Raw genomic sequence first — 17999 nt, forward strand, 5'->3', positions numbered from 1 at the left:
AAGCAACAGATATGCAAGTTGAAAATGTGCTGATAGATAATTTCACTCAATGTTTACATGACCTTAGAAAAATGTAAGTATTGTGTTAGTCTGATAAAACTAGGCTTTTTCAAAGTCAGAGACTTAAACACACAGTTAAATCGGCTGGACTTTGAACCAGAAATAAAATGAGTTGCCGGTACACAGAAGACAACAGCAAGAAAAACCTAGCAAAATCCAGACTGCTGAATTTGGACTGACCATGAGACCAATTCTTTGAGCTGGCAAAGCATTAATTGATTATTCATGGATGGGAGGAAGACTTGATTGGCTCTTGACATGATGCCAACTAGCTGCCAGCTAAAGTTGTTTTGGTCGGTGGTGTAATAACTGCCTAATACTAACAGACAGGCACACTTAATTCAATAAATCAGCTAGTTTTTGTATACTGGGACAGGGGTGGTAGTCTAATTAAATGGCCTACTTCAACCATAGCTTGACTTAACTGTGTCTGGAAACATATCGACCATCTATTTTGATCTATTTTGAAGCATGTGGCTTGTGGTACATATATAGGCAGGTGTCTTTTCCCAAGAAGAGCCACATGGCGCACTCGTATGAGACAAATGTTTCTCATAGGCATTGTGGTTCCTTTAATCTGTTAACACGTGCCATGCTAAGGCTGTGACAAGTCTTGATTTAATTTCATACTGGGCCACTAGGGTCACCTCCCTGATTTTCTTATTTGAAACACATTGGGCCTGTCGGACACACCGACCGAACACAAGAGTTTTCACAGCCATGGTGCTAACTGACCTTTGAATGAGTTAACTTCCTAATGGATTTAGGTAAGCTTGCACAATGATCTCTTTGAATGACATCAGAGAATGTTGTGTTAAAAGATAATTTTGCTCTGATGTAAAGTTACGTCACATCCTGCTAACCTGCTGCTGTTATTAATGCTTACTGTTTATCTACAGTGTCCCATAGCTACTCTGCTTAGACCCTGTAGAAAGTTCTGAACTCAAAAAAAGAATAGAACCTTTCTGCACTAATGTATTGAAGTCAAAATTAGTGATAGAATTCTTGAAACCAATGGTGAGACTGCACAAGTTATCTCGTGGAAGTTTAAGGTCACCCTGATCTGTGCCCTGTCAGCATTGTCGTCTTCATGGAAAGTCACAAAGGGTCTTTATCTTCCTGTGGCTGTCCTTGGCTACAAAGGAGAACGCATAATTTTCCTGCCCCTGGGCTCTCATTTGTGAGTCACCTCAGTGATTAAAATTGCTTGCATACAAGTTTGTTAGTGAACACACAGTGATAATTACTCACACATCGTCCTGAGAGAATTCTATCTTCTTTCACTGTAGTGTTGACATAGTTAAATCACTCTCTTGTCTTTTAAAAAATAGGTTTTGGGTTCATTTAAATGCTTTGGCATTTAAAGCAGAGGAAAATAGTGACTATAGTTTGTCTCGCTGTCTGTGCTGCCCAATGCAACTTTCCAGCCTTTCATCTGAAACAAAATGTGGATGTTGAAGCAGACTAGAAAAATGTTTTATGGACTATTTCATGAATCGTAACAACTTCATTAGCAGTGTGGTTCCCTGTGGTCTTTTGGCCTATTTATGACTCCTATTAAAGACGTTGCTTAATCTGACCTTTCAACTTGTACAGCTTTGTTCCTACAGTGACTGACAGGTGGGTCAGATATATGTGCTCTCATCAGAAGATATTACCATAAAACAAATTAACATAGCACCTACTAAAATGTAATAAAACAATCTTTGTTTTAAAAAAACATGCTTTTATATCTATAGCTAAATCTTAATCATCTTAATCAGAAGGACAGTAGCAAGGTACAGCATTACACATACACATCTAGCCACACAGTGAGTATGCTGGCTTCTGGTATTTGCATATTCTGTTTGGCTGCAGCAGTCTAGTGAGATTTTCATCACTTACCATATGACACAAATAGAGAATCTCTGTTATGGCATACCAACATACATTCATCCTTTGGAGAACTGCCCCCAAAAAATAAAAAAGAGGAGCATTATTTATTACTCCAGTTATTACTTCCTTCCACCTCCTTTTTTCATGGTATTGAGCTAAAACAAACGTGTAGCCTTTGCTTTTGAGTGTTGATAAAAACATTTTCAAAATCAGAACAACCTGCACTCTTTTCAGTAGTATTCTATTCATTTACAGGGGACCACCCTAAAGTCCCTGTCAGCTTTTTGCAGCTGCTTTGTAATATATTAAACACTGTCATGCTGATTGTTGTGCTGACATGAGCTTTCACTGGTTAAGGAATCTTCATGGAGGAGGGAAAGTATGTTTGAACATTGTCAGAGGTTAATGGGGAGGCCAGGATGATGATGACATGTTCTACTGGCAAACCGACTGACCCAATTTTACCAGTGTAAGATGTCTGCTCTCTACTGGCAAGAAAAGAGTGAAATTTGTAGCAAATCTAGTAAAATGTCAAGTTTGATTGTTGTGCTAAATCTTGCCTAAAAAAAAAAGAACCACAAACCAGAGTTAAAGTGCTATATCTCCACTTAACAGAGCCCCATTATATCACAAACAGCTGATGGTGCTGTATTATCTTAGTAGATTACTTTGCTCCCAAAATGTTGTCTTTTTATGCATGCATGGGCATAAACTCATCATAATTGTCTCCATCTCCACTAAAATATGAATCTACTTCAACATTCCCCACAAAAAGAAATTCCTTTGTCACCTGGTATTTCTTCAGCCTAACAAGCTGAGGACAAAATGGAACATCATCACCACGACATCATGATGACACGACGTTGCCCGTTCTTTGATCTCATTCTACAGACGTTCTACATTATAAGTTAAAGACTCACCAAAATTCCAAAAAGGAATCCGCATTCTTTCCCTTTCCACTTCGCTTTTTTGGAAGCACGAGGCAAAAAGGCGCCAGTTTGAGATTTTAATATATAAAACCATTTCCATCATCGGCTACTATCTACACTGACATGGCGGATCCAAAGAACCTGTACGCACTTTACACCACTGCAGCTGGTGCAGGAGATTTACATCATGATTCTCACTCTGAGGCCATCGCATCACTTCCTGAGCAGGATGTGAAAACATTAGCTGAGGATGAGGAGGTACTCCTTAAAATGCAGGCCAAACTATTTCGTTATGCCACTGAGAAGAGCCCCCCAGAGTGGAAGGAGAGAGGAACTGGTGTGGTCAAGCTGCTGAAACACAAACAGAAGGGCATGATCCGCCTCCTAATGAGGAGAAACCGGACTTTGAAGGTTTGTGCTAATCATTGTTTTATACCCATGATGGAACTGAAGCCCAATGCTGGCAATAACAGGGCATGGGTGTGGTTCACACCAGCAGACTTTGCTGATGGATGTCCCAAACCTGAAATCCTGGCAATATGCTTTTTTAACGCACACAATGCCCAGAAGTTCAAGTTGATGTTCGATAAGTGCAAGGAGGAGGTCAGAAAAGATCTAGAGGGAAAAGGTAACACTGATGGCAGAGATAAGGTCACAGAGGAGCTGGAAGAGCTCTCAGTAAAAGATGAGGCCAAAGAAGAAAAGAAGGGAGAAGAAAAATGGTAGACTGCAGCAGACAAGAAAAAAAAAGATAATCTTAAGTGGGTTGTTAATCAGTTTGGTGCAGCAATTATTTGGCTTAAATTCAGAACCAGGAAATAGTTAGTATTAAGATTAAAATGAAATTCAGTGAAGCCCAGAAAGGGGAACATCTCCCCAATGTTCCAGGACATCATGTCTTTGTAGTTTTACTATTAAGTGCAATAGATATATTTGTATGTGCTTTCTCTGTCTTAAATAAGTGAATACAACAATAGTGTAACAATAGTTCTGTTGTGTTTTCACTGAACTGGAGTGAGTATAAATAAGTGCTCAAATAAAAATAATTAAAGAGTCACTCACAGACTCCGCAGTTCATTTGAGGTTGTCGGGCATGTTCTATATTCAATGTTGTAGCACAGCAATTCCCAAATGTAAGACTGCCAGGGGCCCACTTTGAAATCTGAAAATTCTCGGAGGCTCACCCAAACCTTGAATCATGACTCTGTATAACACATAAGACTAGGATCAATAATGCAATTTATATATTTGTCTTTAACACAGTACTAGCTATTTAAATGTGAACATGGGGGGGGAAATTCAGTGCAGATTAATAATCAATCCACTTCACTTTCAGCCTTTAACAGGCAGAACATGTCACATGAACATTGAATCATGCCATTCACTTGCGTATATCTTGGATGTTGATGCATATATTAAAATCAATCACAGCTTGGGCTCAGTGTAAGGGGCGTTCAGTGAATCCCCTGCTGTGTTGAATGTTTAGACTGATTGTCATCGACGCTCATTCTGATTGGTTAGCTGTAAATCTGTTGAAAGCGGAAGCCTGAAAAGAACAACCTCGATTTGAAAAGAATAAAGGCCATGGATCAGCAAATATGGTGACACCACATAGATAAGTCAGATAAGAAAAATAACACAATGCCATCTCTTTGTTTTATTCCTCCATAAATATTTCTTAAAAATCCTTTGTACATATTTTTCTCGGGTGCATCATCATTTTCTTTATAGAATCGATGCGGAAAATCAACAATCAGAATTTTAAAAACATCCCAGCTGTCATTTGAGTTGATGGGTGGCAAAAAAAAACAAGACAACTAGCAAAGTAGTAAATGTTTAAATGTATGAATGATTGTCCATCAGAATCACCTGAGGGACAAAGATCAAATTTCTGCACCACAGTAAGGCGAAACGGCTGATAACTGCCCATTTTAGTCATACACTGCATTTCTTTATTCATGTGCATCTCAGCCAACAGATACAACTGTTCCGGTTTTGCTGCGTCTTCAGCTGTAATGACACTTGAGACTGTGTCCCCTTAAACCCTGGCTCCTCTGTTTAGTTGAGTCACGCTGCATCAGATTTACTTCTTTTGGCAGTGGCCATGATCCTGGTCCGTGATGACATGTGACATAACCACTATGTGTTTCCTTCACCCTGCCCATGACCTGACAGGCATGCAGCCAGAGGGGGACCACCCTGAATGCCATGCCAAGCTACTGTTGTATGCTTGTTGTATGTGATTCTTTGACCTGCTTATGTTGCAGCAATAATTGCTACCATTAGCTGTCATTAATTTATTTGTTTTTATCTATAGCTTGTCTTTTTTTATAATATATTTGTATTCTCCATTTGGCCACTGCTGTCCTCACCCTTGACATGGCGGTATTCAGTATGTGTTAGATGGATGCAAAGTATTAGAGAGCTTTATGACTGTCAAACTCTGCCAGGCAGCAGAACATGAAATGTGTCCCAAAATAATAAATGCTTGTAGTGTCTTGCTGAGTGCTGTGTGTAATTGTGTATCACTTGGCTGCCTGTGCCACCATCGAAGAGCGTGTATATTTGGCCAACTTTGTCTTCAGTGCTGGATTTACCACTCTTTTTAATCACGTATGAGTAAAACTGTAATTCAGATTTTTCTTTTGTGCTCTTGCACTGTTTTCCTCAAATTAGTACTTGTAGTTTTTTTTCATTCTCCTCTCCTTTCTGCTGGCCCTGTTTGTTTCCTCCGGTCAGCCTACTCAACAATAGCTTTTTATGTCCAGGTCTTGCTTTCTCCTGTTCTCACTGTGCTCTTGTATGGGGCGAGCACATTCTACCCACTCACAGTGTTGATCTTAACACCACACAGCAAAGGCATGTGTGAGAACCCACTTTCATAACCAACTTCATTCGTGTCACTGAGGCTCTCAAGAAATGGCTGCTAGGACTTAACACCAGTTTGAGTTTCTCTCACCCTTAGGTTGCCAGATAGCGATCTCATCACCCCTTCTTCAGATGGGATGTTCTAGCCTCTACTTTTGTTGGACTGTGTGGTTGAATAATGAAGTGAAAATCACAATATTTCACCAAAATTTGAGATCACAATTTTTTCCTGAGGTCAAAGAAATTTAAGAAGTTGAACAATCTGAAAGTTTGGGGTGTTTTTTTTTTTTTTTTTTTTTTTTTTAAAGAAGAAAAGACAAGCCGATTAGTTGTTTATCAAACATAGTTTAGTAATTCACAATTGTAAGTAGCCCACTGACCACATTCTCTGACCACTATTTGCAGCAGCTTGTGCTCTCTCTAAACTAACTTCTTCTCTTAGAAAGAAAGAAAGAATCGGTCAGTGCTGTGCTTCAGCCAAACCTCTGTGACCAACATTAAATGATGTTTCTACTTCTACATGCTTAATTTTGTCAGGTTGCAGTTTCTTCTTGACATGAAAACAAGCATACACTGCAACAACCTCCAGCACTTGTAAGCTAGTGAGTAATCCAGGGTTCATTGTGTGTTTTAATTGTGAGCTGTGAAGACAAGCAGCTAAAAAGATGCATTCATTGACCCTGGTAAATTTCATCAGTTCTGGGGGCTTCACGGTGTGTTGAGCTTAGATGAGTGACCTCAAGATGTATTCAGTAAACCTTGTAAATTGAATCGATTCTGAAAACACACTGCTGTCACACCTTGTGGTAATGTCTGCACCACAAATTAGGTAGTCAAAAGTTTTATCAATGCAATCATTGGGGAAAAAAGTTCTGTTTTGTATCTTTTTAATACAAAAACTGATCAACTTTTTACAGTCAAACAAATAATTGAACATTAATTCCCATTACTAATATGGATTAAGAAATAAATAGCCTCAACATGCATGCACCCTGAAGATGATCAACTTGGCTGTTGAGTTCAGTATTAAATGAAATTGTTACACAACTCACAAACATTTCACAAATGCAATTGGAACATATTTTTCAGTCCGTGGCTTTTAAAAGAATCGTAGCAGAACATTTGTGGCAGTTCCCAAAAATAATAATAATTTCGATTAGATTACCTAAATAACATTAACAAAGTGGTTGTTGTCCTCTGTAGTTTTGAAACCTGGGCAAACACCTGTACATGATCTTTCAGCTCGTGTTCATAATCCCTGTCAGCGTCTGCCATTAAACTGTATGTTACCTTTCTTTTTCAAATTAAGTTGACACCTATGAAGTGTTTGGCTGTCTCGCTCGACTTTCCAGTGTCCGTGAGTCCTGAGAGCTCTGGCTGTCGTTGTCAGTGCTGGGCTTAACCTGCCAAATTAAATGTTCACTCTTTGTATATTGGAGCCCTAACACTTACCCCAAGGCAGACAATCAAGTGAACTCTGCCCTGGTTTTTGGTATGTGGCTCATGGGGTCTGGTATTTGATTTCTCTGATGTAGTTGCTTTGTTTTTAGGCTGGTATTGGCAGTATCACTGCCTCTCCTGTGTGTACCACCCACACGTTTATCTGCAGCTGTACCTCCCCAGTTGTTATTCATTCATCCTGCTTTGTCATTGCTGCGTGTTATAACTGAGCATGTACAGCTCATTGAGTTTCACATCATCCTGTCTAAAGCTGTGGTACAAGCTCCAGATTCTTGGAACAGTAAATGTAGTGCTCCCATTTCCTGGAAACTGTCTGCTCACAAGAAACCAAATTAGTGTGAAATTTTAAACCCTTGGTGTAGTTACAATTGAAGTGATCAACCTTTTTGGTGTGTGTGTGTGTGTGTGTGTGTATCCTGAGGTTCGGTAGGAAGTAGGGGACGCTGAACTTGCTTACCAGCATGACGAGGAATGCAGCTCCATACTCGAGCACTGCATCCAAACAAAGGGCCAACATTGTGTCCAAAAAGTGCTAGCTCACAAAAGGGCCCTCACAAAGCCTGAAATGAACCCCCACACACCCATCTGTCTGCCCTACTTCCTATTAGTCAGACCAAGCCACTAACACTCTAAAAGACAGATGATATCAGCTGAAGCACATGAAGGATATCGACGTAGATATCCAGTACTGTGCAAAAGTTTATGCCACCATTAGATTTGTTGTTTTAGCGATGCTATAATGACCATACAGTATAATTATTTTCAATCACTTGGGAACACAGCCAGAAAATACGGTAAATGTAAACATTAAAAAAAAACAGCTAGTACAGTTTAAAGTGACAGGTTTTTTCGTGGGACTTGCCCTAAACCTTGAACAACAGCATGACCCTGTTTTCCTAAACCTGTAGTAGAATCCTTAACATTATTGGTAAAACCTGTGTTTGTCCTATTTCATTTCAATAAATATCTGCACTGAAAAAAGTCGCCTTTTATTAAAGACATACTTGAGCATTATGTATGAGTTAAACTCACTGACCTTTTGCTACTGGTATAAGACCAACCTTCAGTCCCATCATTCCAATCTAAATGCCAATGATCACAGAATTTGACAGACATAAAAATAGCAAAGCTGGTGGTATCCTGAGACTTTTGCACAGCACGGTACATACAGACAAATAGGTTCTTAATGGAAACTTTATTAATGGAATACGTTGAGATATCATGCACAATTATTGACTGGAGAAAATCAAATCCTGTCACTCACTGCCTATGGGGAACGGAGAAATAAACAGCTGGGTTCACAGATGAGTTCAATAAATGCACCACATTAACGGTTGTAAAACATAACACAGACGTAACACGGAGTTTTTCAATGGAGCTTCAACATCTGCAATTTAGCCACATCATCAGAAAAAGTTTTGGGGTTTTTTTTGTCCACAAAGAACAAAAATATAAATAAAAAACTTCACATGTTATAAACCTGGTTGGTAAGGCAAATACCAATATGAAGTTCAATACTCAATGTCCCGAAAGCTTGGACTGGTTTGGCTCTGCCAACTGAGCTGTGCCAGTATTTGTAGAAGTAAGAAAAAAAGTAGAAGTGACAGAGCCAAAGTTCTTTAATCTATTATAAATGTAAAAAAAATATTGATTTACAGCAGATTTACGTGATGAATGACGAACAACTATTGGACAATTACTTCACACCCCTAATTAAATATAGACCACTCACCCCATAATTGGTTTATTACAAAAGTCTGTCCCATCTGTGAGCCTTTGATGTAATTACACCTGCCCTGCAGGGAGAGACTATTTTTGGCAATTCAAGATCAGGAAAGAAAAAACATGCATTTACAGAAATGGTACACCCCATGCTCCATTTATTGCTAATACATTTGTAGACATTTTCTTGGTTTTCCTTTTGACTGATGGTCATGATTGATTTGTTCACTGGTGAAAGGATTTACTTCCTCCCAAGGCTTGGACGTAGAAAAAGAGACCAATATGTGTGAAGTATGTCCTAATAGAGACAGATGGTTGCATGCCATTGGTAAATGGATGGATGGATGAATGGATGAGTATGTATACAGCACGTACAGCTTGCCGTTTGATTCGTGTAAAAGCCATTCTATTGTTGATCCATCACTGGGTCCAATTATATCTACCTTGTGCCACAGTCAGTTTTCGCTCTGATTTGAGAGCCATATAGAGGAGACAAAATTGATTTTTAAAAGATCCGATCAATAGTTACGCTTTGCCGTCAGTGTGAATGGAGCTTATTTGACCGTTGTCATTGGATGGGATCACAAAGCCTTGGGGCTCTGAACTGTGGCCTATTTTTGGTCAACATGGCAGTAAAATCATGTTACACAACACAAATTAAGTGTGTGTGTGTGTGTGTGTGTGTGTGGCTAATCTAGTGCCATAACATTCTGAAATACTGTAAATCTAATTTGAAAAGTAAAATAAAAATTCAACTAGTAAAAGATGCATACATATTTAAGAAGCATTTAGGAGTTTCAGCTAGTCAAAATGGTCTCCTCATAAGAAAGTCAGCTGTTACTCGTCCTTGAAGGACATGTGAATCCTACATTCTTAATCCTCCCCCATTCAGTGGCAGATAGAGGGGAAAGGCATGTGAAAGAGAAGAGAACAAGAAAGCCCTGACTGTGGTGGTCTTCCCGACTCCTCCCTCTCTGGTAAGAAGCAGGTAGGGTTTAATCAGTCACTAAGCCCCATCATTCATTGCCTGTTCTCTTCTAGTATCAGTGTCCCTGGCTTTTACAATGACTATTGGACCATATCAGAAGGACAGAGATTGTTCTAGTGGGCTGTGCAGACATTAGACAGCCATGAATACTTTCCATGATTTATTGCAGCACTGCAATCATTCAAAACCACCATTTTATTTAACAATCTGGGGGGTTTTGAGGTTTGTTTTTTTCTTATTTCCATGTTTCCTTATAGATAGACGGTATATACAAATTAATAGTTTGAAAGGTGAAGCCCAGGGAGTAGAATAGAATTAACACTAAGCCATCAGGGGGTGGATTTGAATGCAAAAGTCCCATTCTAACTTGATTTATAATGCCGATTAGCATTTTCCTGAGATGTTAATGATCTTAATCGCTAGTTGTAGGTCTTCCGCAATAGAGCATGTTGTCAATTGTCAAGTTATGTTCCCATTTAGAGGAATATAGATGATGTATATGAGTGGATACCAGTGTGACTGACAGCTAGTGTATTCTATTAGATGTCTGTTTGCAGGAGACTTTTGTGAATTTCTGGTTATTTTTTTGGCAAAAAACTGTCTCTAGGCTTCAGAACGGGAGTTTGTTTAGCAACCAATATGCTTTGTTCATTTTTATATACAGTTTATGTTCTTATAGCACCATCAGTGCAACACCTTTTGATGCATTTGATGAATCCAAAGGGATTGAGTCAACATCGTCAGCATCTGGTTTTAATATTCACATTTCAGAAGAATTAAATTCCCATTTTTGCTTCCATGGAGCTGGCATTTGTTAATGGTGGAAATGTGTGGGGCATGTGTTAAGGCACTGGTAATTGCACGTGGGCCCAGGGACTGCCAAGTGCATGCGTGGCGGTGGGTGCGTGTGAGCGTATTTTGCACATGACATGCGAGTCAGTGTGAGCACTTGTCTGTGTCTATAAATCAGCAGGAGCCATTCTTACATCACACAGCCCCCTTCGGGGGGAGCACACTGCACTCAACACACGTGCACTAGTAGCTTCCTTCTTCCTTCGCATCCTTCTATTGGTCAGAGGCCTCAGGAGTAAGGACTATTGAATAAGAGCAGCCCTCTCTTTCTAGGTTTTCTATTTAAATATTTCTAATGCTCACTATTCACTCTTTTTTCCCCCCTGCCACTCTCCTTTTGTCCATTGACCTTTAGTATGGAAAGGGCCTGTCAAGGTCATGAAAGCTCATTCACAAATACCTCCCATTTCTACACAAGGGCATACATTGAGGGCAAATCTTCTGAATTTGAGCATGCATGTTGTCGTCTTTGGTCAAAATATTTATTTTGCGCGATGCTCTCTGCAAGTCCGAGCACCTCTGACTTGTGTGCGTCTGTTCCTCTGCCCGTGTGCAGTGCGAGAGCTTCAAAAGCAGTCTGCCAGTCACAGATTTTACTACTGTCTTGTTCAGAAGCTGTTTAAAATGTCATCTGTAAGACATATTAATCTGAATAACATTTAATTTGCAAATGACAAATCACAAATATTTTCTCATTACGAGAATGAAGAAGTGACTCTACCCGCAGGCCACATGTGACCCCTCAACCAGTTTTTTGTGGCCCACCACTTTATAGTGAGATATTTCTGTATGTTTTTTTTAATTGATAGATTAATTTTGTATCATAAATACGTTTATATTGTGAACTATTTATTGTTCCATATCAAAACAGACACTTTTATTTTAAAATTATGTGAAATATCTTCACAAAAAGTTTTTTGTGAGGTTTTTTTCCATTTGACTGGCCTCCTGGGTCTGGGAGGACATACCCGTTGTCCTCCTGGTGGCCAATGAAAGCTTGACACACTGTACTTATACGTATATTGGAATTAAATCATCATGGAACTTGGACGTCTGACCAGTATAAGTTTTGTGCAGGTGCTCTAGCACACTTTTCTATAATATCATAGGTATTTTTTTTTTGATCATCCGTGATAGAAGATGAAATTGCTGGCATTCTTTCAAGTTCAAAGTAGTCACTCAAACAATAAATCAAACTCTGCTAATCTTGTCTCTGACTGGTGCCAGCAATCATCCAGGGTCAGTGTGGCCCGAGGTGTGACAGACCAATCTTACACTCGACAATAATGGCAGCAGGCTGAGTTGTCGGCCAAGTGTGTCAGTCAGTAAACAGCAGCCTGCTCCGTCAAGACGAAGAAACCTGTCAGCTCTGTCATGTTGCATATTCTTTTTTTTTGGAAGAGTATACAGGGTATTCTTGTACCTTTTTTATCCATATCATGTGTTCTGAATCAGAGGGGCTTCTTATTCCAGACTCATTAGTATTGCGTGTGATCTAGATGCAGGGAAGTTTTCTCTTTTTCGGGGTGAGACAAGGAGAATGATAAAAGAAGAATGGCTCTAGGTCTACTTACAGTCTGTTTTTGGTTTTCTTCTACACAGGCACAACAGTAATCCAGAAATAGCAGTTAAGACGGTGAGAAACTTGTGCGCAGCTATTTGATGTGTTATCCAAATGCTTTGTTAAACAATACACACACACACTGTGGTCCATTCTCTCATCTGCATCAAGCTGGATGAGTAAGACAAGTGGGGCAGTAGGAAAAAGGGAGAACTGCTAGTGAAGTGATCAAACAGCAGACAAAAGAGGTCCACGTTTTTTCACAATGGAACGGTGTGGGGAAAATTTGAAAAACAAGACAGCAGTTGCGCTGTTTAAACGGCCTCTAGTGCTTTCCACAACGACTATTAATCAAAGCCCCTTTTTTCACAAAGCCACCTGGTTCAGTTCTGTACGCTACGCAATTATGTGCGTGTCTATTGTCAAATGTTGAAGGGACCCAAAAAAACAATCTGTGCTATCCCGTTCCCCTGTATCAAGCAAAGTGGTCTGGTTCTAAGTGGTTGGAGCTGGACAAACTGCAGTCTGTCAATTTGTTGACAGTTAATCCATCATTTATGTATGATGAACATAGAAAACTGTGGTGTTTTCTCCTCAAATAAGCTTGTAGTCGTATCGTGACTAGCAGCCACATGCCAAGAAGAAAGAACATGAAATGCTGAAATTCCTCTATTGTTACTTTTTGTTGAATTTATTGGCAAGCTTCACTGTGACGGGCTGGTATGAAGTCTCACTATTTACGTTCCTGACGCATATATACTTTACGTAAATAGCCACATAATTTACGTATGTGGCCTACACACCTTGTGGTGGAAGCACCAGTCAGATGAGGGTGTACTGTTCCAAACCACACTGTGGTGAGCTGAACTGCACTAAAACAGGCTGGTGAAAACGAGGCTCAAAAAGGACTGCTTTAGAGCCGAGGACGGTCAGGTGTACAAGTAAGGAAACGTCACAAGGTATATAGTACTTACTACATCTACACACATACGGTGTACATCTTGATCAGTCTCTTTAAAAGCTCATTAATTCCAATGGACTCTTTGTTTTGCTCTATTCTCTACTCTATGCAGTTGATTTTTGTTTTGTGCTCTGTGGAAGATTGAAGGGGCTGAGTTGAACAGAGACACTTGTGATTGCCAACAGGCAACACCACAAACAAGACTTTCTTGTAATCATTGAAATACATTGTCGGCATCCTGCCAGATTCAGAGAACACTTTCACTGGTATCAAATGGCTGATTTTGAATGAACACTTAACGCAGTTCATTCACAATCAAGGATTACGACTCTTGACCAATGACAACAGTTGTAAAATGTCTTGTCTTGTTTATTTTTGGTGTTTTATGGCAGTTGGTACCCTTCTTCTCTTTCCTTTGCTTTGTTGTTGGAGCTTCTTTAAGTAGGAAGAAGTAACCTTGATGACGCCTGACCAGTTTCGGAATATGTTTAAGACCCATTGATGCAGTCAAACCATCTTGTCGTCACCCATTTTTTTTATCACGGTTATTATTATTTTCTGTGTACATTTAAACCTTGACGTTCTTCGGCATCGAGACATGCGTCTTATTCTATCAGAGGTTGTTGAGAAGTAATTTATTTCCCCCCTCTAAATTAATCCCAGAATGGGGACAATCAGGCAGAGAGACTTTTAAGGATTTAGCTCTGAGGATATTTCCAGTCATTTGTTTGTTGCGTTAAGCGGTCAACAGAACATGCTCTTATTTTTATCCCCCTGCTGTCTTTTCTTTTTTTCTTTTTCTTTTCAACCATCACTCACTTTGCGTGCCCTTCTGGCAGAACACATCTAAACATAAAGCTATTAACTGGAACACTCATCCTTGCACTTAGATCTGTCTGTTTACCTTTTAACTTTGCAAGGTCATTATCATCTATAATACTGCAATCTTGGCCTGATACCACAGCTTTGCTGCTGTTTTATCCCTATGTTTGGCTGGTAAGCCTGTCACAAGTCGGACTGTGCCAACACAGTCATCCATCCATCACCGCGATAGAGACTTAGTGTCTGTCTGGTAACATGAGATTTCCTGATCAGCGCTAGCTTCCCAGAACAGAGTTAGTGTTGACACTTTATAATGTAGTACCAGCTTGTTTTTTTTAAAGTTTACATTGAAATGGAACACCACTGGTGCTTTGTGTTTACTCATGGTCCAGTGCTCTCGGGTCTTTGTTCTTATTAAGTCTTTCAAAATTGATTTTACATCTCATGCATTTGTTTATTTAAACATTAAAACAAGTCATAGGTATTATATGTTTTGATGCCAACGTTTCCCCACAAATGGCAACCTCCAGTTCTTATTACTCACCATATACAGGGCACCAAAAAACAACACATGTGGCTGATGTCAATTTGGCTCCTAAAAAAGTAACTGTCTTTAAATTAGTTTGTCTTGCATAACTGTGGATATCTTTCTATTATTTTGTGCAGTTGCTTTTGCCAGTCACACAGGTCACAGCAGGGAAGTATAAACAGTTTTGTACCAGTCTTGGTGGAAACCCTTCCCCCCCAGGTTCCCCTGTGGGTTTACTTTGAAAGGACGTTGCACCTTGTCTCCTGGCCGGGTCTGATCCAGTGCTTGTCTCTATTTCCTGATGCAGATTAGTTGGATGTTATCGACATCCAGTGACTAAGATGTCATGGAGTTGGTCACGATTGCTGTAACTGCTAAAAATGTATCTGTGCTGTGCTCAATTGTTGATGTTGATGATGATGTATATCGGCACCCTGGCAACTAGTGCCGACATTTTCCACAGGTAATCATTTTCTGGATGTCCCGGTGAAACCGTTTGTTCAGATTGACTTCAACGGAAGAGATTTGACTTTATTGATGACATTATAATTGCATCACAAAGCTGTTAGCCGAGTTTTCTCATTCAGGGAAACGTACACAGACTAGGAAGTTATTCAAATGAGGTTCCATTTCACTGCTCAGTGTCTCTGAAACAAACATTCACATTATGTTTTCTCCTTGTAGACCATGACTCGCTGAGAATGGGTTTAATGACCTGGTGACCATTTATGTTGCAGCTTCAGGTCACCATTTTCGGTTCATTATGTTGGTAAAATTGTCTTTCTTTAGTAGAAATCATAGATATTTCACTTATTGTTTTTGAAATATTATTAAATTAAAGTCGGCTGTCGAGTCTTATTCTTTCTCCCACTCTTTTCTGTTAAATTCAGTTCCCCCTTGTTCCTGTTGAATATAAGGCTTGGAAATTACCATTGCTGTGGAACATGACACTGCATGCAATTACCCGCATATGAGTGTGATTGTGTGTGTTTATATAATGACATTTGGCACCAGATGGGAGAGCTTACATGTAGACGGGATGAATCGTCATCTCTTCAAGCCCTACTTTTAGAGTCCGTAAGCATTGTTACTGAATATTTTAGAAACATGCAACCCTGAAGTTGTGGTTGACTAGTTTGGGACCAGAGTGAAATGTACCATGCAGCAATATTAAGCCATATTAATCAGTTTTATTTGCCCTAATCAATTGTCTTCGTAGCACATTACCTTATCAGCAGGAAACTTTGAGTGAATCTATAATCCTATTGCTTTCCGTCTCTCTCAGCAAACCTTGAAGTCTGTGAATGAGTTACTGTTTGCCTGGAGGCTGTGGGTCTGTGTAATCGTCCTGTAGCAGAGTGATGCAGCAGCTAGTAGGATGGTACAGATTTGTCATCGTTAGTTCACCAGAGAGGTTGTGTTTTCTCATTGCTATTTTTATGTTTGCTTTAAAACAAGTTTTCATCACAGGTGGCATTCAGATTTAAGAACTGTAGTGCGTCATTTTTAAATATGGAAAAATGCCTGTTACGCTCAAACTATTGTCACATGTTCACACGATGCCGATCAGCGCTACACAACCTTGTTTTTCCTCAGTATAGCGGACGCGCGATCGTGAGTAAAGCAAAATGGCTGCAAACACGTCTGCTCAGAAAAACCTAGGCCTTCAGCAGTTACCTGGCCAAAGAAGAGGGAGTTTACAGCGGGATAATGGCAGAGAAAGCGACCTTTAAGAGATGCCCCACCCAAGTTCAATACATAGACTTTATGCACTTTGTTCTCTGTGTTGTGAATAAATAGAGAAATCCCACACATTTAACTTCTCTTCAGATAGACATGTATCGCGATGTTAAGAAAGTAAAATAAATAAAACGGCATGAATTATGAGATTAAAGCCAGAATCCTGAGATAAAAGTCAAAGTATTGTGAGAAAAAAGTCAGAATTGTAGGGGGAAAAAGTCAGAATTCTGAGAAGATAGTCAGAATTCTGAGATTTAAGTCAGAATTGTGAGGAAAACAGTCAGAATTCAAAGATTAAAGTCACTATAATGTCTTTCAATATATTAACTATCAGAAAGAATCGCTGCATTGTGATATTATGGGTATCTTGGACCATGTGTCATGTATCGGGGGTACCATGTGATTCCCACGCCTATTGATCCCTTTGCTGTCATCATGCTGCAATTTAGTGATCGATGACACTTGTCAATAGTGAGGCTGGCATGTTTCCATGTGCAGAGGTGGAGGGGAGGACCTTACACCCGGCTGACGGCACGAGAGGCCCAGTGTTTTGTTGCTGCAGGGGTCTCTGCTCCATCCCATGACCTCTTTGTGTTTGTTTAGGATCAAGTTTGTTCCTACACAGGTCTGGAAACGCATAAAAGGCAAATCTCCCCTAGTCTGAAATGACTTCAAAGGAGGCCAGCTGTGTACGTACTTGGGGAGAGGCCATGTGTGACTTGTGTATGAGGTTGTGTTTTTTTTTTTTTTTTTTATTATTAATAAATCTAAATTGTTCAGGAGAAACCTGTAATGAACAAATTCACAAACGAGACACACGTGGAAACCCTGCAGACAACACAGCCGGGAAGACACTGCTGTGAGTGTGTGTGTATCACAAACCTGCATTGGTTTTATTTTGCAGCTGAGTACACATTCATAAGTAATATAGTGTCCCACAATCTCTTTTGTTTAATATTATATATGTGAAAGAAAACTAGCAAATTTCACATTTATGAATCAGAAACCAGTTTATTTCTGTGACTATATTTTAATGAAGATGTCTCAGATGGTAAAATAGTTCCCAAATGTTTGCCTGTTCACTAATTGATAAATTAGCTTTTTATTCCACTCTAGTCTAATAGGATACTATACTAATAGCCCAAATGCGTAGCTTCCTTAATTAAGAATACTAATTATTTTATTACCAATATCTATTCATAATTTTACACATTTTAATCATTTTTTTCCCCCCCCTAGTTATGACATTTCCCAAAGAACAAGTCTTATCACTTAGTATTGCAGGACTGCAGTGTTACAGGTCGGTTATCAGGTGTAAAACTTTGTTGTGGATTATGCTGGGAAAAGGCATGTTCAGATAAATCCCCTGGTTAAACACAAGCCAAAGACATGGAGATAATATCAGGCCTGTGTAGATTTATTTGTAAATGTGTTTTGTCAAGGTGGGGTTTCTTGCTGATGTCAAAGTTCAGCTCTGATGCAGTTGTCGTCGTTATTTCAAATTAATTAAATGTTGTGGTGGATTTTTGGCCAAACTAATCTTACGAGGTTTCAGGCAGCCTCTGGATTTCATTACAGAGAGTTGGAAACCTTTTTAGCTAAACATACATCTTTAGGAAAGGAATAAATCC

General features: G+C 39.5%; 1 protein-coding gene and 1 pseudogene across 1 annotated transcript in view; both read left to right on the forward strand.

Annotated features, from left to right (window-relative positions):
* The window catches only part of ahcyl2b (adenosylhomocysteinase like 2b), a 39623-nt gene that overhangs the window by 3621 nt on the left and 18003 nt on the right, over positions 1 to 17999 (forward strand). The window lies entirely within an intron of this gene.
* Positions 2928 to 5878, forward strand: LOC131456749 (ran-specific GTPase-activating protein-like; annotated as a pseudogene).

Source organism: Solea solea, chromosome 3 (genome assembly GCF_958295425.1).
Source record: "Solea solea chromosome 3, fSolSol10.1, whole genome shotgun sequence".
In the NCBI taxonomy this organism is placed as follows: domain Eukaryota; kingdom Metazoa; phylum Chordata; class Actinopteri; order Pleuronectiformes; family Soleidae; genus Solea; species Solea solea.